This window comes from Haemaphysalis longicornis, unplaced genomic scaffold (genome assembly GCF_048455015.1).
Source record: "Haemaphysalis longicornis isolate Haplotype H1 unplaced genomic scaffold, Haemaphysalis longicornis Haplotype H1 scaffold_5, whole genome shotgun sequence".
In the NCBI taxonomy this organism is placed as follows: Eukaryota; Metazoa; Arthropoda; class Arachnida; order Ixodida; family Ixodidae; genus Haemaphysalis; species Haemaphysalis longicornis.
Genome location: NW_027526385.1, coordinates 111,029,820 through 111,047,255, shown reverse-complemented (window position 1 = coordinate 111,047,255; position 17,436 = coordinate 111,029,820).

Genomic DNA, 17,436 nt, shown 5'->3' with positions numbered 1-17,436 from the left:
TGCAATTATCTCAGTTTTCCTCACGGAGAGGACCGGCGAGTTACGTGCAGGCGACCTTCAACGCAAGAGAAGAAGCTCAGCAGCACTGGGACGTAACAAAGGTCAGCATCTCGTCGATGCTTTTAAACCTCGTAATGATCAGGGTGGCTAGGAGGCTAGCGAGCATCGAAGACGCAAGACATACCATCTCTGCGGATGACATAACGGTATGGGTGGTAGGTGGCAGCGACGCCCATATCGAGTCCACATTACGCGAGGCGGTCGGTGGCATTGACGATCAACTGAAGGCACCGGACTGAGGTGGTCGCCGAGCAAATCGGAACTCCTGGTATATCCTCCAGTCAGGAAACGAAAACTCAAGACCATGCAACAAGAATGCAACAAGATCAATATTCCAACTAGATCAGGCAACGTATTCCCAAAGGTCAGCAAGATAAGGTTACTAGGCATGGTAATCTAATCGCATGGAAGAAACACTGAGATCACCGCCCAACTCATGGCGAAAGCAAAGCACCGAACGCAATGAGACTACTCAAACGAGTAACCTCCAACCGAGGCGGCATAAGGAAGGCGAGCCTAATCAGGCTCGCGCACTCTTTTGTTATAAGCCATGTCGCGTACGTAGCCTCCTAAGACAAGTGGTTGCAGTACGAGCATGATGTGATAAACATTCTCATACGAAAAGCGTACAAGACAGCACTGCAGCTCTACGAAACCACCCGCATGACTCTTCTCCTGCAACTGGGGATGCGCAACACGCTCGATGAAATAGCGGAGGCACTACACTCCGCCCAAATCGACCGGCTGTCTATAACCAAGTCCGGGAGGCAGATACTGACGGACCTCCTAGGAATCGGATACCCAGACGGGACGGGAACGATACCCCCCGTTCCCGACGAGATCCGGCGCAACATCCGGGTGGACCCAATACCACAGAACGTTAACCCCGAGTGCAGCAAAGAAGAAAGGGCAACCAGGGTCAAGGGCCTGATCGATCTGCGCGCCAATGACAGGCACGTGCGCTAGACGGACGCGGCCGAGTACTCCAGTCTAAAGAACAGCTTCACGGCAGCCGTGGTTGACGCGACGGGCGTCGTGCGGATGGCCGCCAGTATGAGATACACCCAGTCTGAACAAGCGGAGGAGGGGTCATCGCCCTGGCCGTCTCGGACTGCGACTGCCACGCTGTGCTGTGTGACTCAAGACAGGCAGCAAGAACTTACGCCAAGGGTATGGTACCAAAGAAAGCGACACGCATACGACAGACGGTTACCAAAAACGGCACAAAAGTGAGATTAAAGTGCTTCCTTGCGGACACGGGCAGCGCATCGGACCGCAACGAGAACCACAACGAGACGGCACATGCCGAGGCGCGACAACTCACAGACCGCACCTCGGCAGACCACCCGACGTGGTTCAGCACGAAAGATCGCATGGCCGAGTACAGCGAAAGAACAATGGCTTTCTACTTGGCTCCCAGAACTCTCCCTCCCCCGTGCCCGCGGTTGAGTCAAAAACAAGCAGTTGTATTTAGACAGCTCCAGACCGAATCGATACCCAGCCTGTCACTAAAGCATCGCATGTACCCTGAGACGCACCCGACCAACAAGTGAAACGTCTGCCGATGAGAGACGGCAAGCTACACATACATCTCGAGGGACTCACCAAGTACCAGGAAAAAGCCAAGTCAGGAAGGATCCCAGCGCGACTGGAAGCAGCTGCAGGAAGCAACAGCCGGGTAGATCAGCAGTGAGTCGTCCAGCAGGTCACCGAGGTGCTGGCACCTCAGCGACCAAGGGAGTCGGCAAGGGTGAGCGGAGACCCAAAGAGTGCGGGATGTTCCCCGAAGACGACGTAGGCACCGTCGGAGCTCGCAAACGCTGACTGTAGGCACAACTAAAGGTTTTCCAAGAAATCCGAATTTGTTCTCGCGGCTGGGCCGTTTGGGCTTGCGGCTACTACGGTTTGTTTACAAATCGCATCGACGATCCTTGTTATTATTTTGGCCTTTCGTTGTTCCTGAGTGCCTAGCTCTCCGATTCAGTGAAAGGTTTTTAATTGCAAAGTAGGTTAGGGGCTCTCGATGTCGTCGTAGTTCTCGCTCTCTGGATCCAAGTGGAGCAAGATGGCATTCCGTCGTAGCGGCTGTCGTCGCGGCGTAACCCAGAGGCCTCGGAATTCGAGCGGTGTATAGAGTCATAAGCGTTCGAAACTCGTGAACCGCTGGCGCTTGGCATACATCTCCCTGTTGTTTAGCACAATGAAAACTACACGTACGTTTGAGGCAAAATATGCGTAATTAACCGGCATCGCCCGCGTTCATTCAATTAGGAACGCTCGTTCGGTTAGTTTTTACGATAGTAAGCCAACAAAAGTAGCAGTGCAACGCCAGCATATGCGGCAGGAAACTGAAAAACAAAAACAACAGAATTCCTGCTGGCGCAGTTTTAGGCAGGGGGCACGCGAGCACTCCGAAGCCGGAATATTCGAATTGCATTGGGTGGTAGCAGTGAGCGAATAACGGCGCTGGAGCCCATTATGGCGCATCACTGCTCTTTACTTCCGGCGGCTTTCAGACTGAGCGGTACGGCTTTAATTTTTTAACCTATTTAAAGTATTCATAGGCAAGCCTGGGGCGAGTTAATGGCTTATTTTGCGGTTTTCCACCGTCGGCTCCGCCGAATAGGGGTATGGTGTCTGTTTTGTTTTCGCTCGGGTTTTTGGCTGTAAATGTGCCACAAAATGTGCCTTGGGAGCAGATTTAACTTGTCAGACTATCGGAACGGCCCCGCAATAGCATGAGTATGTCCTTTAGGGGCCACCTGGTCGCGGAAGTTAGCTAGGTTTGATTTATTTGTCTTGACACCAGGTGTCTAGAAGCGGCCACCCCTCGCACCGAAAAATGAAAGGTACGCTTGCGTCTGTAAAACTACTAGAGCAAGGGGCTTAAAGTTTGGTAAAAAAGTGCTGGAGAACTTTGTGAAAGAGAATGCGAAATGGTCAAATCTTGCATTACAGATTTCCTGACGAAAAGTGAAAATTCGCGCAGTTCCATCTCAACACTTCTACCACGTCGGAAATCATCTAGGAGAAGAAGGTAAGCGTTCACAATTTTTTAGTCAGGAGCGTGAAGTTCTTGATCTGTTAGTTGCACAGATAAGCAAAAGGTAAGTGTAAGCATGCGCAGCAATATAAAACTAAAAAAAGCTGCATACACATGCTTGAATTTTTATTACGGAGTATCTCGCGCATAACTTTGTTTTTCTTTTCTTGGGAAGCCGCTGCCAAAAAACAGTTGTCTACAGTTCGAGCACGCTCGCTGTCCATGTCTTTGCTGCGTCGATAAAAGGTAAAAGCTATTGATTGATCGATTTAAAGGTTTAACGCGCCGATGCAACGCAGGTGATGAGGCGCGTCGTACTAGTTGGCTCCGGATTAATTTTGACCACCTGGGGATCTTTATTGTCCGCCGAGATCTTGTACACACGGGCGTTTTTGCTTTTCGCCTCCATGAGAAAAGGGGCCGCCGCGGCCGGGAATCGAACCCACGACCTCGTACTCAGCAGCACAACGCCTTAGCCACTGAGCCACCTCGGCGGGTAAAAAAAAGCAAAAAGTAGGGTACGAAACGTGGCTGCACCGGAGGGGGGGGGGTGGAATATCTGCGCTGCAGTTTTATAATAATTACACTACTGTTACGCTCAACGACATAAATATTATAGAAGCCTGCTTGAGAAAAACAGTCGACCCTTTCAAATCCCGCAGATGTGGAAGTTCAATTTAATACAAGTCATAACATTGAGGAAGCTCGAACAGCAAAAGCTGCACATTAGTTTACTTGTAGGAAAAGTCACTAATGTTGTTTTACTGGAGTTGGGCAGTCCATTTACGAGGCTTTTCTAGGAGAAACATTGAGTAAATAGCTGTTGGTCTACGCATTAGGTGGTCGAAAGTATCGACCGGTACGGGGTTGTCATGTTTCAAACTGCTGCTGGTCTGACCAAGAAGGGGTTCATTGAACTGCTTTCGGTCTACTTAAAGTCGACGTTCGTGAACTGGAATGACAGCGTTTATATGCAAACGAGTGGTATGTGCACCGGGTCCTGTGTTGACCCACTTCTCAGCGATTTATTCCTGGGCCGTTTGGACCGAATACTGGCGCCGTTGCAGCAGAGCCTAACATTGTTAGGATTTTTTGCTTTGTAGGTGATAACCTTGTTATTTTTAATGGTGCCATTCCCTATCAACCCAGTGTTTCTGCCACACTGACAGTTTTCACTGAACACTTGCGTCCTCTTAGATTAACCCATGAACTTTGGCAGGATAATCCGATAAGATTCCTGGACCTAAAACTACAGTTCTCTGATAGCAGTACCTGTACCTGCAGGCATGGAAGACTTTACTTTCTTTCTCGTCAGAGAGAGAGAGAGATGAACCTTTATTAGGCAGCTCAAGTACGAGCCGCGGAGTTATCAGTCCACGGAGTAAGGGGGTGTTCCACGGTCCTCCGACAGTGGTGGGCTTGGCGGAGGTGCACAAAGAGTTTCAATGTGGTCAGGGCACTCCAAGGTTATAAGGTAAGGTGTCGCCAAGTTATGTTTTATAATTAGCCTCAAAAACTTTTGTCCAAACAAAATGGACGAGAGCCTGGGAGCACAAGTAGCCCGACTTGAAGAAGCAGAGTTCCCTCAGCATCTTTTGAGAACAGTTCAGCATGACGTGCTCAAACTATTTCAGCAGGGCTTCGGTATACGGCAACTTAAATAAAGAAAAAAAAGAAATATGCCGTTATTCTGTACAAGCACGGTGTTTCCCACCGTCTTAAAAAGATTGGAGAAAATGCAGACGTCAACGTTATCTTTTCAGCGCCACGATAAGTTGTCACTCTAGGCAAAAAGAGTTATCGTACCACAACGAAACGTGAAAGTGATATTAAATACAAGGCCAAGTTCGTTGAGCGCAGTGAGAGCGCAGTCTATGTCATCCCATTGGATTGTGGCAAGAACTATATTGGGCAGACTGGGCGATGCCCCAACGAACGATTGAGTGAGCACGTCAACAACGTCCGTAACGGCACAACTGCACATTTGACCACCTACTGTCATGACCATGGTTGTAATTCTTTGTTTTATAAGAGCAGCACTATCGTAAACACGCGAGACAATGGACTCGTGAGACTCCTGAGGCACATGCGATAGCACGGGCCGGCGATAATTGTGTGAGTATGCCCTACCTCACGTCCACTGAGAAGTGTAGTTTTTAAGCCAAGGTGATGCTTTTTAATGACTGAACAGTCTGAACACGTTCCCCAGCAGGGTCGTGTGAAAGATTGTGTTACGTGACGTGAATATTTGGTGTATGTATAAACGCGTTTATTCCTAATAAAGCGAGTCGCAAGTTTGCACATTGTCTTGTCTTCTTTCTTCGTCTTCGTGTAGTTTGCGCATTGAACGTTCAAGTATGATATTTCAACTCGCTCAAACCAATACCTTCTTATGGTAGTGTTATTGAGCCAAGTTACGTTTTCCTTTGTTAGAGTGAATGCCCAGCAACCTTCACGGTAAACAAAAAACACTTCCCCAAACGGAAAGAAGTGCATCATATTAAATGCGAGAACAAAAATAACTGAAAACCTATTGAAACTCCTGACAACCAAAGCTGCGCGTCAAATTGAGGTTAGAAATGTTCAGTGGACGAGTAACCGCAAAAGCAGTTGAATAACTGCCTAATAGGGCAATCTTTTGGTACAAAAGGCTGAACAAGAACAGAGATTCACCCCGTCCGGTTAAGCAACGTCATTTGTTTTGCGGAAAAGGCGCTTCGTTAAAAGAGACAATACTAGTAAACCAGCCTTTCTGTTTCCAACATCAGGAAGCCCCGATTTATTATGCTTTGAGCTGTACAGTGCTGTTTAGTGGGGCGTAGGCTTCTCGATACGTCAGCTACATACTGTGTTTTCATCAGCTGAAGCTAAACGGTGATTATGTCAAATCCTTTGCAGTTTTTGAAGGGGTCAGTCATTTCTCTGATGAGGTAAGTAAAAGCAGTTGAGGAGCGTTGAGTAATAGAAACACACATCGAAGCCTGTTTAATGGTCCAAAGCGAACATGGCGAATACAGCATTATTATTCAAAAGTGCAATGGTGGCGTTTTGTTAGTGACGTGACCACTTCTTCCATTTCTCCGTGATCCCCTTGTTGACAATAGTTTACAAAATTATATGGTCGTGATTGTTGTACAGACGTTTTATGTAGCGAAATCCTCCACACACTACTCATTCGGTGACCTGTTTAAGAAGACGAAGAGAAGAAAAGGATGACCCGTCGCAGCCACAGCATGCCCTGGACTAGGTTGTTTTAAAGGAGCCACTGCTTGCGTAGGTCACTAGGAGAGAAGAAAACTTCAATTTACTGTTGGGTTTCACATCTGCCGAAACGTTTACTTTTGGTAGGGGCGAACTTATTTCGTTGTCGGTTACCCCTGATTGGCAGGTTGTTCAATTTCCTACATCGTCGACATTGTAACAGAAAACAAGGAACAAGTTAGCTGAGTATTTATGAACGTTATCTACAACATTTATTTATTCCAACATGCTTATGTTATGTCAAAACTAGGTGGTTCACTTTTACCAGGAGATGTAAAGGCTTTTTTCACGTTAACCTAGGCCAAATCGACTTTGTTGGTACACATTTTCTCCCACCTGTGCTTTTCTCTAACCTTTACACCATGCAACAAGGCTTCTCTAGTTTTTGACTGAAATCGGCAATGCAAGCGCCTGATGTTTTTAAAATATCAACTATGCTTAGCCTGGAAGCGCGAACAAAGCATAAGGGAGTGAGACAAAACGCCATTTCAAGCGGCGGTGTTGCCTGCGCTTAAGGAGGAATACACTACACTGAGCGCGAATTCCAGCCACCACTGTGGCACGAAGCAGCCCAGCCATACCACATAATAGATGAAGCTCTCTCCACTTCCCTGAAACTTTCGCGCTTAATCACCTCGCTACTGTCCTGTCCAATTCGGTCTGCGTTGCTTTGTGCTGGCAGGTTGCAGGGAAATACGCATGCATCTTGGGCCGGAGCGGAAGTAATTTTGTGGGCCCTTGCAATCGATCCTTTCGTCTCCAACCAAAATCGCCAATAATGCTAGTCGTCAATCTTTGCAACTCACGCGGAGAATTAAAAAAACACACCAAATGAAACATCAGATACGTATTTATGGTTCTTCTTTGTGCGTATCATTTAATTTGACGTAACCTGAGCAACCTTAAAAAAAGCTGTCTTGTCCTCACAAGTCACAGCCTAAAAATAGCCTTTTCTTCCACTCTGCATGACTTAGTCTTTCTTGGACTATTTTTTGCCCGGTATATGTGGCTCTCTGACCACTCCCCAATTCTGAAATGAGAAGTGAATATAGGCAAAATCTTCGAAAACCCCTGAATTTGGTAACACATAATCATACTTTTCAAAATTATGGACTAAAAAAATATACATTACGCATTTCCGAGACAGAAACATACACACAAAAACTGATTGATACAAGGCCATGTCGTTTTAATTGAAAATGTAAGTGGGCATATTGTTCAAGAACAGATACAAAATACGCCTCTAATACAATATTTTTGCCAAGAAATACAAAATGAGCTCGTGCTCAAGCCTATACCTGGTGGCAGCCTTCGACGTCCGACAATAACAAAAGGCTGAAATAGAGGGCCCACGTGCAGCTGAACGCGAAAAATGAAATTGAATCGGGGAAACCTCCACCGTTTTTATCTTGGAAGGAGCGAGTCGCGAAGGGGAGAGCGTAACAGGTAGGGGCAGGAAGAGAGGGAAGCATTTACGAGGTAGAGAAGGCAGAAGACTAACGTCTTTGGAAGATCTCGGCAGTAAAGTGAGGAGATAAGCGACCAGATTTCTTTTACTGCAAATTATTCATCTATTGCTTTCTGACTTCAGCCCTCTGACTGTCACCGTGACTTTCTCCGAGAGGAACACGCCTTCAGTGTTGCTCTTCTGATAATACCATTTCACTGATTAATACATACTTTGGGGTCTGGCACTTAGGACCCCTTGATGTTATGTATTGGCTTTTTAAGCGGAAGTTAAGGCACAGCATCTTCCAAGTCAGCATATCGGATGTCCGAATGGAAACGGAACGCTCGTTGTCCGCCATGCTTCTTAACCGCAGTGCGCAAACTGATGAAGAATCTTCTGCGCTTCGCTGGTTGGTATTTTGACGACAAACCGGCAAGGGGCGGCGGAGGACTATACAGTGCTGATGATGACCGTTTCCATTGTGCAACCTCTGTAGTAACGTGAATAATGCCGATTTTAAGCTTTGCATGGAGGGGAATTACTTTTGGAAACGTTATGGTGGCATGAGGACGCGTTAAAAACTAGCGTTAAATCATTAGGCCAATTTGTGCGGTGGCGCGCAACGTTTATGGTGTTTTATCTGCACAAAAAACATAAAAGGTCTCCATCGTTACGCTACAATGGGGGAATATTGAAGTAAATTAGTTAAATTGCGCAAAGAAGCGAAAAATAACGCTTGGATAAATTCACTCCAGTGGGCGCCTAACGTTAGCAGCTATTTGAAGTTAACATCGTCCTATTCAAGCACTCCGTAACAGTACATAGGATGCAGTGAACCCGTAAACACGCGTCGAAGCTGTAGAGAACAGAAGCAAGACGCACCGAACCCATTAAGGCATGCTTTTCCTTCGAAGGTATGACAACATTAAACTCGGATTCAATTGCTTCGGAAGTTGCTGCTGTCAATTATGTAAGTGCTCGAGTTCCAGCGGAAGCGCAGATGTCGAGCGGCAATAATCGGGTGCTGAACTTCTTTAAGGGAATTTGTTTTCGGTGGACGCACTTACGAACAGAGAAGACAAGGACACGCGGAAGTCGTGAATGGCTGCTTTTGGTAGTGCCTTTCTGGGCGGTAGTTTTTCATCCCATTTTCTTGTTGGAAGATTTTAGCGTTACTTTACCACAAATACGTGCTTTGTTCTTTCCGACATCACGCAAGTAACAGAGCACTTTGGTTTAACTGCCTCACGACAGGAAACGTTGCAACTTCATCCGATATTTCTACAACATTTAATGCAAACTATACAAAGAGTTCAATGCAATGCTTACTTTGATTCAATATTTTAAAAATAAATTGCAACACGCACCTTTATTCAGACAACTCCCCAGTACCGATAGAAGCTGTCATTAGAAGTGTCACTTAATAAGAGCTATACTTGCAACCGATTGCATTGAGACCATGAGACTGAAATGCCTTTATCACCTTCCTGTAACGATAACTGAAAAGACGTGCCGTCCTCCTTAAGCGGTCTTCCTTCGGTTTAAATTTTGTATTACTCTGTTTTGGCGGACATGCATGGTGATCCTTGCTCGCACTCCTGGTTTGGAATGATTCAGGACTGCAGTGTTGAGGATACAATAATATACGGCAGACAAAGTAAATAAAATCAAGTGCTTTTTATAGTTCTCTCAGTAAGGTTTCTTAGAACGCATGAAGTGATACCTCTTTCTAGGTATGTTGTAACCTTACAGTGGGTAACATGGGCTGCTTGCTGTTTTTGAGTACTTAAGCGCCCTTTCGGAAAAAACGAAACTCTTCACCGACTGCGAACCACTTAGACTTAGAAGAAAAAAAATTCAGAAAAACCTATCCAGCTGCCTCGACATCGTTAGATAGATACGGTTCATGTTAGCAGTCTTTCAAAGTCGCTTTTTAGGGGCATTCACAGAACCGCAGCCATTATCGTCCGTCTCAGAAGACTGCATTCAATATGTCCCGCACGCCGAAGCAGTCGCCATTCATACTGCATACCAAGGGAAACGATTGAATGCACTTTTGTGAAAGTGATTACTTTCTTCGTTTTAATATTCGCAAGTGAAAGCCAGAAAATGAAATCAACACAGCGCCCTTTTGCGACTAGTGAAGTACCCCACCAAAGCTGCGAATTTTTTAACGACAATGTACTGATAAGTTCTGTTATGGGTACATCAGTGACGCTATTTATAGATTTTTTGTTGAAAACACTTTCTTATCTCTTCCCAGTCGTCACGACGAAAATATTTAGTACCCAAGAGTTCTTGTTTTTCACACTTGTTCCAACAAACTGGCATTTAATCGGGAACTGATGACAGCGTTCTCGTTCAAGCCCGTTTGATTTCAAGACGTCATCTGTTCAATTATTCAAGTTTGGGCTCCAATGTCGCTTGGTGCTCAGGAAGAAAACGCTGTACAGCCATGAATTTTATGTTGCAAATTAACATGCGCTGTTTTAAAACATCTCATATCGTCTACGCCATTCAAACTTATATGCGCTCATCGAAAGAGTCAATGTTAGGCGTGAATAAGTTTTTTATTGTGTGCGACAAAAGTATTCCCCTGAATACATACTGCAGCCGAAATTACGAATAGTCAACTTTTGGATATTTGAGTCAAGCTACTGTAAACGTCCCTTCCTTTGTCTTTCATCAGCACCGTTTTAACAGTGCAAAAAGAAAAATACAGTTCATCACAACTATTTCGATTAAAATGTGCTCCCATCTGATATCAAAAGAGCTTTAGAATGAACAATTTTTTTGTAAACATAAACATATTGCCATTTAGTTGTTTTAAACATACCAAGTGCTTCTGTTTTTTACCGTCGTGATTGTATTATGTTGGTAGCTTTTCAATTACAAAATTCCTTGTTTTGGGATGACGTTTTAAAGAACACTTATAGGAACAAACCAAAGCAAAAGTTTCATCTCAACTCGTGTGAGTGCACAAGGTTTTATTATAGCAATCTACATAGCTTTTTGCTTCTTATTATAGAGGTATCTCAGGCATTTTCCCTGCCGGCCTGACACTTATCATACAACTTGCAATTTTATTTCGTTTAAAACCAAGTGACATACCCGGGGAAGTTCACCGCGGCCTAAGCGGTGTGTACGCAGCATGCTAGTGAATCCAACAAAATGCTTGAGCATGTTGTGGATGGTGCTCCCTTGCTCACGTCTCATCTCGGCGAGGTGACGTCATTCGTGGTTTTTGCGTTGCCGCAACACAGGTTACAAGAATACATGGCTATAATTTTTACCCACTCGGGTGGCGCATTTGTTTGGAAATTGTGTCGATGAGTACTCCTGGGAAAAGCGGCATCTCCTGCTGGTGTGGTGAGGGGGAAGAAGGTGTCAGAAAGACAGATAGCAGAAGAAAAGGAGAGACAGGATACAAGGAAGGCCATAAATATTAATAAATGACACCCCCCCTCCCCTACACACACATAGAAGGAGAGATTAAAAACAGTCACTGTGGCTCTGCCCACAGTCTCGTCACAAGTCACTGGGCCAGGAAGCGGAGTGCAGGGATGAGGCTACACGCGCCCAGGTGAAAGGCCAGGGCCTCGTGGACTCCGTCCCGCTCCCTGGCACAGCCCGGTGGCCACGGCACCTGGTACGGCGGCCAGTAGCCCCGCAGCGCGGCCAGCAGCTTCGGCCTCCCTGCCGTAACCTCCGGGCACTCGAAGGGCAGGTGCAGCAGGCACTAGATAGGCGCACGGCAGTGCCGACAGGGGCCCCCGCATAGAGGGCTGCCAGTGTTGGCAGCCCCCTATGCCGGCATGGGTGTTCTCGCTTGGGTGTTCCAGGTGGTGTTCTCGCTGGGCCGTCCGCACTGGCCCCACACTGACATGCAGGATGGCCGAGTGCTAGTGTCGGCGTAGACGTGCGGCCTCCACACTCACTGGTTGGGGCTTGTCCTGAGCGCTGGCACGGGTCGGCGGCTAGGCGTGCACGTGCCGCTGGATAGGCAGGCAGACGTCGTCCGCTGCCGCCTGGGCTACCGTGTTAGAAGGGGAAGCGGAGGATCTTGGGCCTCGGCGGTCAGCTCATCTGCTCGCTCATTGCCGTCGAGCTCGATGTGGCCGGGCAACCACTGCTGCCGCAGCGGGGCGCCCCTGTCGGCCAGCTCAGCCGCCTTCTCACAGACTCCCCGCACCAGGACCGAGTCTCGGTCGTGCATACCCTAATTTTGGTTTTAACGGCAGCGCGATTTTTGAGGGTGTCAGCTGCAATTGCGCTGGCTGCCGTAGAAATTGCATGATGGCGTCGCAACCATCCTTTCCCGTTCAAGCGCTAGCCTCACATTATACTGGTAGAGGAGCTGTGTGCTGTGGGCCATTGATAAACCGAAGTTTTATTGTCCGCACGGATGCCGTTATACGCCGATACGTCATTCAGGCAAACCAACGTTCTCTGACGATGATGTTGAATGATCTTGGGTAAACTGAAAGACGCTTCCTGTGGCCAGGATAGAACCTGGATACCTTGCATTAGGAAGCAGGCGTTTATCCGATTGCACCATTTGGTCATGTTCGAAGCGATCACCAAGTAGCAGGCACCGATTTGCACCGTACAGACCCAGCCCAAACGATAGGCCTACGGAGTGCACAACCCGGAGTTGCTGTGGGTATTCTAGAAAAGTTGAGCGTACCTGCAGTGTAGAGCATAGTCCCAGCGTGGGATTGGCCGACCGAATAGTCCATCACGAGAAAGCTTCACGCTGAACCATCCTCGTCGTTAGACGGAGTGGTGCATGATTTTTCTGTGCCCCACTTATAAGCAGCTGTTTAATTAATGTGCTAAGGCAGCGGTGCCGCCCCTAGGGAGGGCCTGTTCTCAAACACGAACTACTCTCATATCCAACAATATGAAAACTGTGAACACGCGCCTCAAAAAGAGTTCGTAATTTTGTGTTGTACGTGTCTGAGGCGTTTAAAACTTCAGGTACTGCTACGAGCACCACGTACACTCACGAATACCTTCACTGATGACACATTTATACTACGTCAAATTTGGTTGAATAACTCCCATTGGTCTCATAATAACACTGTTCGCGGAATTCTAACAAAAGGCTGTGTTTATTAAGAAAAAAAGGGAGCCAACACTAACGTGAAAGACTTTAAATTAGAGAAGTCCTAGGCAACCTTCACGACCATCACGAAGGTCCGCGATTGCAGCCGATTTGCATCTTCTTACGTGCCGCAACGACATTTTCACCGTCATTGTTGCTATATGTGTGGGCTTTTTTCATTTTTTTTTTGAGTGTGATAATCATTGGACATCACCTTGGAAGGGCGTACGCTATGACGTGTCTTTCTCGTTCCGAGCCAGTGTTGCCACGATTACGGCGAATACTAGGGTCTTTTTGTCAATTTTGGCCAATCTCCGTAAGTAGGTATTCTTGGCCTGACAAACTTGCGCCGGGGACCCTGGGTGGACACGGACAGGCATGCGCACGAGAATGCTCTGCGACATTGTCTTGGTTTGTTTACTGCCGGGCGGTCGCTGCAATCTTGGCCAATCTCCATAAAAGTGGGTGTGCTTGACGAACCTGCGCAGGGGACGGGGGGCGGTCGTCACGAGGCATGCACAGAAGCACGAGGCATTTTCTTGGTTTCGTTAACTGCCGGGTAGTCGCAGCAAAGCCCATGCTCACGTGCTCGCGCTCTTCAATTCCTGGGTATTTTTAACTGCGGACGGAAAAAAATACGATTTGCTGAATAGCTTCGCTCTTAGAAACACCGAAAAGAGGGAAAGCACGTACTGCTCTTATAAACCCTACGTGTTCGCGATTCCCCAATCCACTGACCCTAAACTTGTTTTCAGCTCTCTAACCTGCACAGCTCCGAACTGGCACTGCAGAGCTCCATTAAAATTAAGCTATTCAATATCACCATGATGTAGTAATGACAGGTACCTAAGTATCAATGCACAGTCACTACATATTCACGAGAAAAATTTCAACTGAGATAAATAAACACTCCAAATTAAGAAACACTTGCATGTTCAAGGTCGTGTAAAATCAGCATCACATTCAAGTAGAAAAAGCGTTCAAAATATGCCTTGAAAAATATTTTCGTGCACCCGCTGCGAAAAGGCTGTTTTATGAAAAAAATGTTTATTTTGTTTTGTGAGTTTTGCAATGAACCCCCTCCCGCAGCACTTCACCCCCCAAATTCATGTCAGAAGAAGCTTCCCTTGCATTTGGCCTTACTTCGTATACTGCGGTAATCCTACGGCTGTTTAACTTAAATTTGCATATTTGCAGGAATAAAAAAAGACAACATGCGACGATACAATTCCTTTACTACCGGTAATGAGCACTAACTCATATTCAGCCAACTTTTAATGAACAACTGACCCTAAATAAGAGCAATTAACAGGGCATACTTTCTAGCTACACCCTCACAAGAGAGTTTTAGATTACATATACTTATATTTTGGAACGGATCCCCCAGTCGGAAAAGACGACAGGAAACATTTCTGTAGTTTTGTCGTATTTTTGCGTGTCGTACTGTGGTATTGTCGTAGTCTTGTCATGTCGGGATTCTGGTGTTCTGTCATGGTTCGTATTCCTGTCCTGATTTTTATGTTCCGTCGCTCCTAATTCGTGTCTTGTCGTGATCCTGATGTTCCGTCAGTAGTTGCACATGTCTTGATTGTTATTGCCCATTGTGAAGAGCAGCGTAAATGGCAGTTCTGTTGTAACTAAAGGAATGTTTGTCGTTCAGAAAATTGACTTTTGTCGTTACGACAGAAATGTGTGTCGTAACAACAGATGGGTTTGTCGTAACAACAGGACATCTGTTGTCACAACAATGTTTTCTGTCGTACGACAGCAATTCCTGTTAGCTTTTTGCGGTATTCCTGTTGTGATTTTAAACTGGGCGAGCATTCAGAATTAGCACAATGTGACCTTCTAGGAACTGCAAAGGAGAATTGTCACGTTTAAAACCTTGTGTTGTGTAGATTTTAAGTGTGTAAAACTGAAGGGCGTAAGAAGCCCAGGCGCAGTAAAGCCGGAAGCTCACAGGCCCGAGACCTTTAGGTGAACAGGGAAAATGTCAGAACGGTTATTTGCGGGAACGCCTCTGGCTGGTACGTGATGGAACTCTTAGCTGCCTGTAGTGAGCCAGAATCTGTGTGAGAATGCTTCTAAAATGAAGAACAGAAAAACAATACCAAATAGACCAACCTATGAGCACAAACGGTAGTATTCGGCAATAAACCTCTCCCGGTATATTTTCGCAGCGTGCACGTTCACCTTTACATGCAATGCATTTCAGAAATTACTATAGCCATTTCTGAAATGCATGTTCCTATACACTATTTTTCACAGAGTATGTTAACGGCGAGGTTGTCCTGCTATTTATCTGTCTTTCAAGAGTGTTGTCTAAAAGCTGCCTCATCGCAGTGCATTAAACCTTCCCCAGAACGTAAATGTAAAGCGTGATGTATTGAATAGGTGAGTACTCCAACACATGAAATCCCGTAACGAAGAGTTAGTTTGCATACCGAAAAATGTAAAACAGTGGCCCCCTTACTTGTAAAGTTGGACCTGCAGCTCCCCCGTAAAACCTCTGGCATCATGACTTGGCAATTATACGTTATATTCATTATTTAGATAATCAGCAATCATTTTGTACCCTGCCCAGGCATGGAATGCTTGCGCCTATTTACGAGGGTGCATCGTAGAATCGGACGTGTACATAGCGCCGTCATAAATCCAGTTGATTGGCTTTGAAAGCTTTGGTGGAGCACCGACTTCCGTGTGGTTTTATACTGCCACGAAATGTTTGGCCGCGTAAAGTTTGCGGCAGCCGCAATTCTACGTGATGAGTGGCCGCCGTGCAGTCGCGCGATATTTTCCCATTAAGAAACTGCCTCTAATGCAAGCAGACAGACGTCGGACCAGATTCCTGGTTTCCTTATGCATATGCAATTACTGAGATGGAAACTTGCAGTCTATGAAAGTCCAAATTCAACCTCTATGTGTACTGAATGGTGCCCTTTGGCTAATGGTAAATCAAGTTTATCTCAAGATTTTCGCCTGCGTACCTTGTTCATGTGCATTATAGGTATAGTTCTGCCGACCTAGCATGAATTAGCGCAAAAGTTCAGCCGATTCGAGCAGGGACCGGATTTGTGTGCAATTTTTCACGAATGCTTTCCGTATACACGATCCTGTTTTTCGGCCGTGGCTTTCGAAGCTTAACTGCTAAAAAACACAAAATTTATTTCTGATGAGTGCACGCATTTAGGTGCCGTTATAAGCTGATTGATGCACACGTATATAAATATAGTTCACAAATACACACACACACATTCACTGTGTTTTCATCTCGGTTTTTCGCTCCTTACAATCCGGTGCACCTGAACGCACTCATAGCGGACGGCTTTCACAGAAACAGGAGGAAGACCCGAAGGAACAACATTAAAACAGAGAACCCACCGTAACTTTTACTCGCACTTTCCGTAATTCTTGCGGACGCTGCAACACCCAACACACTTTTGCGCCTCCACTGTTGACCAGAGCCAACGCCAAGCTGCTGATGCGTAATAAAAATCAGACTCCCTCAAATTGCTGACTAGCTTGTCTTACCACCTGCGTTTAGAGCTACTCACAGGTGTAACGCCACTGAAGGTTTCGCTTGCCCCGCTGCCTGCCAGCAGCACCAATGGTTTTCAGGGAGCGACCCCGGGTGGTCAGCTACCCCTCACTGACCGCCGTGTTGAAAGCGCCTGTCCAATTTTGCGCCATTTAGAAACTGTAGCAAACATCTCTCAGAGGGACGGGAGGGTGTCGCAGTGAACGAAAGCCTGGAGACGGCCTCCCTGTCCTCAGTGGTTTCAATGTCTGAGCACTGTGATTGCACGCCTTGTTGCCCGAGACACTAAAAGAAGAGAGAGACCTTCACTCTGCAGTAGCAAGCGGAGCCAAAGCTTCTGCCCAAACGTTACCCCAGCGGGCAACCGAAAAATAAATAGCGCCCTTTAATTCCGGCTTTTGGAGCGTTGGCACGGAAACCGTCCGTTGTAACCCTTTGGTGGCGCTTTATTAACACGAAATTGATTTATGCCTGGATGCACAAAGATTTCAAGCGGCCTGTAAAGAGTGCACCCCTACACACAGCGTCTTCTTCTGGGGAAGCAACCTTTAGTACTAAACAGTAGGTTATACTTAGGGTTGTTTGTTTTCGGGTTTTGTATTTTAACACGAAATTGTTTCGTGCCGGGATACACCAAGATATCACTGACGTCATATCCGTCATGGAAATCTTGCCAGTACACCTTTGCCGAAGCGACCCGCCAGCAGGACGTCGCTCGCCAAGCACACCCACAAGACAACTGCCGTCCCGCAAATCATGCTCATTTCGCTGCAGATTTCGCTGCACATTTCACTTTCGCGTTTTGCGAATTCATATGAAAGAGTAATCAACCAGTGTTTTTTACTGAACCAAAGCGCCGATTCTTCCAGAGTGCACAACAAGCAGCCCGGAACGGTTATAGGTGTATCTTTGTTTTGCACAGGTAGTTTTTAAAGGCAGCTAGCCGAGCCAGCAGCGTTTTGAAGCATTCTCAGAAG